Genomic DNA, 11,123 nt, shown 5'->3' on the forward strand with positions numbered 1-11,123 from the left:
TTATAAGCACCACAGTCATTGGAGCTGATTGCTGCCACTCTCAGCAGCGTGCGTCTACTAAGGTCTACTAAGATTCCACAATCTATTACACCTCGTGAGCAAAACAGGCTACAGGTAAAATTAAACATCTTCAGTTGAGCAACTCAGGCAAGTTAAACTGATTTAAAAACAAACAAACACTATAATACCAGGAAAAGAATCCTCTATATGTCAATAAATACAACAGATTGAGTATTCATAAAAACAATGCTTACTTTAAATAAGAAAATCCAACAAACCAACAAGTGCAACACTAAAAAGCAAACCAACAATCAAAATAATGCTTAATTGCCTTAGTTTCGTCCCACACTTATCAGCTTAGCTACTAAGAATAACACACATTATTCACCTGGACAGAAGGAGGTTCTGAGGAACGTGTTGGTCCTGGAGCTTCCTGGTCAGGATGTTCGGGAGATCCCTCTGGCTCAATGTCTGGAGCGCCAACATATTTTAGAATTGCTCCTGCAGAGACAAAGCTCATTAGATCATCAAGCAAAACAGATCAGAAGCGCATTTTCCTATTTTATTATTACAGTGATGTTGCAGTAATATAGGAAAATTAAAAATAAATTTGTTTTTAAATTAAACATTATGGTTGCAGTGTCCCTTTAAAGCTTTTACCCAATTACAAAACTGTCATTTTTAAGAGTTTTTGGCATTACTTTACACACTGTACTAGTTAAAGTAATAAAACTAAGATAAATGACCCACTGCCACAACAGTCTAAAATAGTCAACACCATGCCAAATAAAGTATTTCCAAAAAATATTTCTTTGAATTCTAAAACAGTAGCACATTTCTAATGAAGGGCCTACAAAATACAAACTAAGCTTAGTAAATTCATCCTAAGTTAAGGCTAAAATAACATGAAGAGTCAAATATGTGAGAGACAACTTCCACTGAACAATAACAGGGGACTGACTACAACAACAACTACAACATGCCCTCCCTCCCGCCCTCCCTGTTAGAATGTGAATAAACGGGTGTGGAGTCAATCAGTCATTCCCATGGCAGGATAGGCCAACATGGCAGGATATGGTCAACTTTCATAAAACAAACAAAAACGCTGATTCATGACGAACAAATATTAGCCAGCCAGCTAACATTTATCCGACGCTAGCTAGCTGGCTAACAGGACAAATAAACAAACATGGGGGGGGGGGGGGACAACAGCGTTTCCCCTCCACCTCTCCAGCCCACATCACAAACAAATAACTTACCTTTCCCCTTTGCAAGTTTTTCTTGATCAGTTTTCTTTTCCTTCCGTTTTTCCGCACCGCTGGGATAACTCTTTTTTGATGCCATTATGGTGTCTGTTTGTTTTTAATCCTCTCGCTAACGGGAACGAATGGTAGCTGTCAATCATTTACGTCATACCTGTGCGTCGCCGGCCCTCAACGTCACAACCTGCGTGACAGTGCGGCAAGCCCCCAGAGTCCAAGATGGCCTCCCATTCCTTTCAATGAAGTTGCTCACCCAGTGCATGGCTCCCAAAAACTTTTTGACTTCCGCATTGATGGGATAATAGAGCATGCGCAGTTGTGTCAGTGTGGAGACCGTCACTGACAGACGTGCGCGCTCACGAAACGTACAAAATTCAACATGGAAATCAATGTATTTTTTACGGAACAACTGACGATTGTTGTTTGGAAATTTTAGAAATAATAATGATGATTATGATGATGATGATGATGATGATGATGATTATTATTATTATTATTATTATTATTATTATTATTATTATTATTATTATATTAATAAAATAGTATTATTATAATAATATACTATTATTTGTGTATTAAACAAGTGAGCAATGTGCCACTGAATAATAAATGATAATTCTTTGAAGCAACTCTCTTTGGAAAGCAGACAAAGTAATGAAATGATTGGTCTATTTATTTCATCAGAACTAAAAAAAATAAAAAATAAAAACTCAACGATCTTTAAAGTTCCTCCCTGAAAGTTCCTCCCTTTCTCTTGCACCTGTCGATGTAGCTAACACAAATTTGCAAATATTTTGTCGTCCTCATGGAATTAAACAGCACACCATGTTAATTTATCAGCGAGTGCTCTCTCTTTTCATGCAATTCATCACGCTTAACATGTAATGCTGAATCATGAAAGCTATGGAGCAAAAAATAATAATTACATAAACCACGAGTGAAATAAAATGTGTCATTCATTCAATAAAGATTTCATTCATTCATCTTCTATACCCGCTTATTCCTATTCAGGGTCACGGGGGTCTGCTGGAGCCTATCCCAGCTGTCTTAGGGCGAAGGCAGGGTGACACCCTGGACAAGTCGCCAGTTCATCGCAGGGCCACATAGAGACAAACAACCATTCACACTCACACCTACGGACAATTTAGAACGTTCAATTGACCTCACATGCATGTTTTTGGAGTGTGGGAGGAAGCCGGAGAACCCGGAGAGAACCCACGCAGACACAGGGAGAACATGCAAACTCCACACAGAAAGGTCCCAGGTCCAGGCCCCAGAATCGAACCCACGACCTTCTTGCTGTGAGGCGGCAGCGCTAACCACTGCACCACCGACTATTTTATTGCTTAGTTGAAAAGGCCATTTTATTTCATTTAACAAAGCATATCATTATTTCATCATGCATTTAATTGTTTTGTGGTCCTGTGTTTTAGTGCTTCATAATTGTATTCTGTTGTCAAATTTGCCCATCAAAGTCAGATTAGTAATCCTGTACATCAGTTTAAGGAAAACCAATTCTAGGTAATGGATTGCAGATCTTGTAGTGACCTGTTACAATGGAAAGAAATGTATACATAATAAGTACGTCTGTGTGCCCGATAATTTAGCTAACACTAAACTTTCTGCACAACTGTCTGCATTGTGCTTTTTCTTCGGCCACAGAGAACAGAAAGGTCTGTAGTTCTTTGTTCACCCATGGTACAGTTTCATAAGCTTTTCAGTTTTTAATACGTGTTAATGTAAAAATCCACACGCGAGGCATTTAAAAATGGCGGTTTTGGTCTTTCGTGAAAGACGGCCTTTGGCCAATCAGTGTCCTGAACGTTGCTACGTCACCCTTATGGTCTCAGCTCTGCTCGCTTCGAAGCCCAACGAGGCAGGTACCAAAATCCTAACCCCTGGGAACGTGACAATTGTTTTTTTCAATTGAAGTTTTCGTTATTTTGTTCGTTTTCGTGAACTATTATAACCGTGGTCAGGACCTCCAGTCAGAAGATCCACTGGAGGACATTTAGAGCAAACAGTCAGACAACAGCAGCTTCACCACATCAGCTGAAAAATGGAGTTTGGATGCTTTCAGCTTCAAGTCGTGGACAGAAAATGATGCTCACACTGTCACACTGATGTTTTCTTCTCCAACCTTCTCTCAGCTCCAGAGGTTGGTGGTCTGCAGGAGCTTCTACAGCAGCAGAAGATCAGTCTGGAGAGGAAATGTGAACGTGTGACTGAAGGTGAAGAAGCAGGAAGTCAAACTCTCCTCAACAGCATCTACACTGAGCTCTACATCACTGAGGGACTGAGTGAGGAGGTCAACAGAGAGCATGAGGTCAAACAGCTGGAGACCAAGAAGACCAAGAAGACCAAGGAGATCCTCCACGACCGTCCAATCAGGTGCAGCCAGATCTTTGAAGCCTCACCTGAGCAGCAGGGACTCAGGGAGTCAGAGTGGTGCTGACCAGGTCTCTGGGCTGGACCGGGAAGCCTTGGGGTCCCACTGGAGGAGCTGGAGGAGGTGACTGGGTCCAGGGAAGTCTGGGGGTCTCTGCTGAGGCTGCTGCCCCCGAGACCTGACTCCGGATACGGCAGTAGAAGATGGATGGATGGATGGATGGATGGATGGATGCCAGGTGATAGAACATTTCATAAAAACAGACTCTGCATTATAACTTCTATTACACTCTAAAAAACTCACTCCAATATAACTGCACTCGTCCTTCTCTCACATTACATTGGATCACAATGACCAAACAACACAACAAAGACAATGATCCAACTGTACTGCCACGTCCAGACTCAGTGTAGGTCTGTAGGCCTCTTGGACCTTCATGTGAACCACTGCGTGTTGACTGGAGGTGAAACATGACTGACTGCTGTCCTCCTACCTGGACAATGCAATCTCACTTTCATTCTGCTGCAGATGGCCATTTTCATTTTACACCGTCCAAATTTACAGCTCAGGGCGCTGGGACGAATTCCAAATTGTGTGCAGATACAGGCCTACACTTCAAATAATTATGAGAAAAATCCAACGTAAAGAGAGCACTTCCATTAGGAAATAGTCAACATGAAATTTCGTCTTCTACTGACACCTGCTGGTCAAACTGAATAGTTGCAAATATTGTGAAGAAGTTGTCATCTAATTCTAATCCTAAACAATATGGCCATTCCAAGTGAAGTATTAAGACAATTAATCAGGTTTGTACTGCTTGATTGAACACATTCATCCCGTTCCAGTGCACTAAAACCCACTTCCCTTCAGGACCGTGTCAGCGAAGCCAAAACTTCCTTGAGTGACGTTGTGTCCCAGCATGCAATGCGAGCTAGCGATTCACAATACTATTCCATCACAAACATGGATGTAAAAAATAAAAAGGGACGAAAAATGAAACTTCAGGAACACCAACCATTGCAATACAAGCAGAACTGGGCCGAAGTTTTATATTATGTACACCATAATACAGCCTTCTGGTGGACAAGCCATACTATTTAATCCGTGTCTTCCTATGGCACTTCCGTGGGTAGAAACTCGTCGTAGAGGTCACGTCCTGGGTGCTCGTCACCCCACCAACCACCTCGGAGAAGGTCTAACAGGAGAAGCTTGCTGGCGGAAATGATGCACTACAAGTGGATGTGACGCTCATGAGTGCGATGGATGAGGTAGAGCAATGCTCCAGAACCCGATTCAGACTACTCTCCCTCCACTTTTTTTGTTTTGTATGAGCGTTTAAAAAAAACAACATAATGATAATCGAATAAGCTTTAGTCTATTAATCAGAATTAAAACAAGTAGGTTTTGCCCTTACAAGGTTGTAGATTTGTTATAGATGAGTTCCTTTGTTGTAGTTTGGCGCTTGAAAAACTATATATGGGATGTACCATGACCTGAGGGATTTCCTCATCCCATCCCAGCTTGGTTCTGATGCTGAATGTGAATGTATCTTGCTGTACATCCCACTGAGCTCCAAGGGCCCTCTCCATAGGGAGCTGGTCTCTGTCAAGGTTAAGTGTTTTTACCTCTTTAGCTCTCTGCTCTTCAGGAATGGCGGCCAGCACCGAGCGATGATTGCTCACCCACTTATTGAGCTTAAATCCACCTCTACCGCACAGGTCTGTTAGCTGCTGGTACAGATGTATTGCTTGTTCCACCGTGCTGACGGCCTTTAGACAATCATCCACGCAGAAATTTTGACAAACAGTGTTTATAACCTCGGCTGGGAAGTCATGCTGATTGTCGTCGGCTGCTTTCAGCAGGGCGAATGAAGCACAGCTTGGGGATGACACTGCCCCAAAGATGTGGACCAGCATCCTGTGCTCTTGTAGGTCCTTTGTAATGTCCCCATCTGGCCACCAGAGGAAGCGTAAGAAGTTTACATCCTGGTTGGAAACTCTTACTTGATGAAACGTTCCCTCAATGTCAGTCATGAATGCTACAGGGTCTTGGCGAAAACGAAGCAGCACACCTAGCAGTGTACTAGTCAAATAGGGACCCTGCAGGATCTCTTTATTTAATGATGTTCACTCACTTTCAGTCTCACAGCCACTAAAAAACCTGATTGTGATTGAGAGGTCCTCAGCAGCCAATCATTGTTGGGAGTCCAGCCTTCAAACACTCCTACTGAATCCAGAGTCACATCTGTGAGCATCTGGAACTTTGGCCCTGATCCTCCACACCACACAACTTGGGATGACAGCGCCACCTACCTGTATCCTTTCAGCAGCCAGTCCATGCTCTGACCCGTTTCCACTGTGGCCTGTTGTGTCATCTGGACCGGAGTCTGGATCATCAGTGTCCAGGTTCATGGAATCTGTCAGAGTGCCGCCGTCCTGTGATGTAATGATAGAGAATCACTCTATTTATACTAATGTGCAGAACCACTAGAGTGTCATTTCTTCACTGCTGTCAGCAACAAGCATTTGGTGTCACACTGTTGTACAACACTTATGGGCTAATTAATAAGAAATGACATATTTAGGAATCACCCGCAATGCCCAGATTGTTGCTGCTTATCTGCTGATATGAGCCGTCAACTGTTGCAATATAGAACCACGGGCAGGAAATTACAATTAGTGTAGAGTGTATTATAATTTAAAAGTTTACTTAGGGTAGTTCTTTAAAGAATTTAGCAGGGATGGAACAGGCTAACGTGACGACGTCACCTGTAACACGGTAGGAGCTCAACCTGCTGTCACGGCGAAAACTCTGTGTTACGTCCCGTCGAGGGGGACCGAGACGCAACGTGTGGGACACCTTCCCCCACTCCCAAGCCTCATTAATTTTTCACTGCAGTTGGCAGTTTCAACAAAAAACATTTTATTAATCAGTAAATGAAATAAACAAAACAACTTAACCGGTGGGCAGCAAAGGCTTCAGGGTGGGCCCAGGCCAAAATAATAAACCAAACTCCAACTAGCTCGCCTTAAGAACTAACTAAAGAAAGAAAGAGAACCCAAATACAGAAAGGCTAACCTCCCTACATACTTAATAAACAGGAGAAAAGAGGGGACAAAGAAAATGGCAGCCCACCCCTACGGCTGCGTGCTCTAACACCATTTCAGAAGTGACTAACTGCAGAGTTGGGAGCGAAGGATGGATGACCGTCAGGCTGGCTCGACTGCTCCTCCTTCTCAGCCGTGGCGCGTCCAATCAGCAGCCGACATCCAGGACCGCACCTGCAAGGCGTCATCCAATCTCTCACACACAGACACACACACACACACAGACACAAAGATAGAGGCACCTAGACCCACCTGTGGGTCATAACACCCCCTCCCTGAAGAACTAAACCCTATTAACATACCTACAAACAAAACTAAACAAGAAAAACCTCACTTCCCCCGAAATAAGAATTCCGCAGCTAGTCCACATGTACACGTGATAATGCACTTGCCAACACATTATCAACCCCCCTTCCTGTGGCAAATCTGGAGATTGAAGTCTTGTAAGAGCAGAGACCACCACATCTTCGAGGGCATTATGGTCTGTAAAAACCTGACCCCAAATTAACATCAAGATGGGCACTGTCAGAAGGAGAGCCAAAGCTTCTTTCTTAACTTCCCAATATTGACTCTGTGTGCGTGCTGCTTACTTGTGGCATGTCCCTCTACTTTATGTCATGGTGCAAAACTGACGTACGGCGGGGGTGGTCAGAAGACAATAGTGGGTGGCTCTCAATTAATTTAACAATATCATGACGGGCTGATGCAGGCAAATGGGACAAAAACGAGCTTAAATTATTCATAATTTCAGAGTTTCCCAGGCGCGCCGAAGGAACACCGATTTTTTAAATTTTTTTTTTTCAATGAGCCCTCCCTCCGCCAATGGGCACGGAGGGGGCGGAGGCTCAGGCGACACATTTTTCCGAGCAACGTAACGCCCGGTTCAAACTGGACGGGGAAGCACCACGAAGCGCCGAGCGCTTCCATTCGGCGCCCATGTTAATCAATGTAGTAGTTCACACCAGACGCAAAAAGGCGCGCGGCTCCCCTCGCGGATCGCGCCATGCATTTAACGTCAGTTCACTGGACGTGGAAGCGAAGCGCTGCCGAGCGCTTCCATTCGGCGCCCACGTTAATCAATGTGGTGGTTCACACTAGACGCGAACAGGCACGCGGCTCGCGGCATGCATTTGTTGTTTCGGCGTCTGCTCTATTTCGTGCGTGAGCCGCGAGCGATCCTCGTCTCCAGTACAGGAAGTCGCTCAATAAAAACGAGAAAATCCGGTGAATTTTCAAAATAAACTAATTTCAAAATAAAAACCGAATGACAAATTCGATCATATATCATATTTGTATGTTATATTTGTCAGTACATTGTATCAGAGTGCGAGAGAGATTAAACACACACACACACACACACACACACACACACACACACACACACACACAAACAGGAAGACTTGATCAAAATACGTCTGTTTGAGCCTAGAGATGCCAGTCAATGATCATTATGAAAGAGGTCTTGTCTTGAGATGGACACCTGAGTGCGTGTTTCTATTTATTTACACACACACACACACACAAAAGTAAGCTACGGGCTGGCTACGGGGCGAGGGGGGGCGAAGAAAAAAAAAAGAAGCTCAAGTGGGAGTGAAAAAAAGACTGCAGCTGAGCAGAAGCGCTTGTCGACCGTCGCGGAGCTGTTCGCGTCTGGTATGAACCAGTTGGAGCCTCGCTCGCGAAATTCGTCGGCGCTCCGCTTCGTGTCGCTTCCGCTTCCATTGAAATGAATGGCACGAGCCGCGCGCCTGTTCGCGTCTGGTCTGAACCACTACATTCAGTGCCTTTACATGGCACTAGAGAAAATCGAATTATTGCCTTAGTCCGATTATGATCGGAGAACTCACGTGCGTGTAAACACCTTACTCCGATTATGATTGGAGTTTGAGAACTCCGATTGGAATCGGAGAACTCCGATTGAGACACCCAGATAATGCGATTGGAATTCAAATTTCTCGGCCATGTATACGCCTTAATCGGACTATTAACTGGACAATGCGAGTGCGCATGCGCCACGCCTCGCTCTCGCGACTCATGACCGCACAACTACGTCGTCTAACAAAACAGACGGCGCGAAACAACCTGGCAAACGCGAATAAGAATGTTGACATTTGGAGAGAGGATGAGACCGGGGCGATGCTTTCTCTTCTAAAAGAGATGGACATATTAAAATAACGCGCAACGGAGACCTTTTTAAAAAGGGTAGCGCAGCAAATGCAGGGCTCCGGCTTTGCGCACCCCTGAACAAATACGTATTCCTTCGTATTTATATTTCTACCTTTTCGTTCACATTTTTTGTAAGTTAGAAGAATTTTAACTTTGTAAATAAAAGCACAGCAAAGACATGTTTTTCTGATTTGTTTTTATTTTGGTAATTTCGCTGTTATTCTGCTGGAAACGGTGTGCAGCGGCACCAGCTTCCTCCACGGTCAGCACTTTAATGAGAGTGTGTATAACTGAAAACACCGTTCCTTTGCAAAACCTGTACACAAACTCTCCCACCAGTCTGCGCAGAACCCGAATCCAACAAGAACGAGATTTTGGGGTCCGTAGCGACGGCACAAAGCGTAGCATCGAAGTGTTGTTGTAGCCCTCCAACAGCAAACAACGTTCTTGTCTGCCTTTTAAAATAACCAGGAGCACAAGAAATAGGATACACCTTATCTGCAAAGCAAGTAACACGTACATTATGAACTATCGTTCCATATCACAATAGATTTAATATGTCAACCGAAAGCAGCTGACTATATATACATATATATGTATATATATATATATATATATATATATATATATATATATATATATATATATATATATATATTAATTAACCTCTGTCATTGAACTCCAAAACATACATGGTCAATATCCATATTATTAATATGTTGTTGTTGTTTTTTAAATGCTCATACAAAACAAAAAAAAAGTGTGACATCCACATGTAGTGCATTATTTTCGCCAGCAAGCTTCTCATGTTACGACTGAATAACTAAATTGACCCATATTTTCCATATACTCACCTGAATCAGATGCCCTGCGGACCCCCTGCAAGGGCCCCGAGGGGTGACGCACAACCAGCACGTGACCTCTACCATGTGCTTCCACCCACGGAAGTGCCATAGGAGGACACAACTTAAATAGTATGGCTTGTCCACCAGAAGGCTGTATTATGGTGTACATAATATAAAACTTCGGCCCACTTCTGCTTGTATTGCAATGGTTGCTGTTCCTGAAGTTTCATTTTTCCCTTTTTCCCTTTTTATTTTTTACATCCATGTTTGTGATGAAATAGTATTGTGAATCGCTAGCTCGCATTGCATGCTGGGAAACAGCGTCAATCAAGGAAGTTTTCGCTTCACTGACACGGTCCTGAAGGGAAGTGGGTTTTAGTGCACTGGAACGGGATGAATGTGTTCAATCAAGCAGTACAAACCTGATTAATTGTCTTAATACTTCACTTGGAATGGCCATATTGTTTAGGATTAGAATTAGATGACAACTTGTTCACAATATTTGCAACTATTCAATTTGACCAGCAGGTGTCAGTAGAGGACGAAATTTCATGTTGACTATTTCCGAATGGAAGTGCTCTCTTTACGTTGGATTTTTCTCATAATTATTTGAAGTGTAGGCCTGTAGTTGATGAGGAATCACGGTGTGCTAACGCTACTCAAACAGCTTAGATGAAAAAAAGGGAGTGTGATTTGGGTTTGTGGTACATTATGACAATCTTGGACTTGCAAGACTGAGGCGACGGTTCAATTCCCATCAATGTGTATTATATATGTGTTATTTAGCTCATCTATTCTACATTTTAAATAGATCACATTTGACATCTGACCCACTGAACACTTACTATTGAACATATTTTTAAACTATGGGCTATTTAGTCTTGTTTTAGGATATAATATAATTCATTGCACAAACTGTCAGGCTAAGTATAAGAGCTATAGTCTACTACAATCAGTCGTGCCAAAAAAGAGACATTGTCTTTATTTTTCATTTTTATTTTATTGTGTCAGCATTGAACCATACAAGCATGTAGTGTTGTCCAACAAAAATGCATGGCGAATCAAATCCCAAACAATCTATGAAACAATGAACACGTTTCCATTGCACTTCATTTTATTGAGCACTAGATGACCTCCTCGAGCACTGTGTCATTGAAGCCTCGAGTAATGAACCATTTTTTGAAACAAGTGTCGAAGCTTCAACAAAGCCTCGATCGGCCATCACTACCTACGGCTGCGTGCTCTAACACCATTTCAGAAGTGACTAACTGCAGAGTTGGGAGCCGAGGAGGGATGACCTTCAGGCTGGCTCGACTGCTCCTCCTTCTCAGCCGTGGCGCATCCAATCAGCAGC

The sequence above is a fragment of the Nelusetta ayraudi genome, unplaced genomic scaffold (genome assembly GCF_046127955.1).
Source record: "Nelusetta ayraudi isolate G7.1 ecotype Tasmania unplaced genomic scaffold, CSIRO-AGI_Nayr_v1 ptg000029l, whole genome shotgun sequence".
Classification (NCBI taxonomy): domain Eukaryota; kingdom Metazoa; phylum Chordata; class Actinopteri; order Tetraodontiformes; family Monacanthidae; genus Nelusetta; species Nelusetta ayraudi.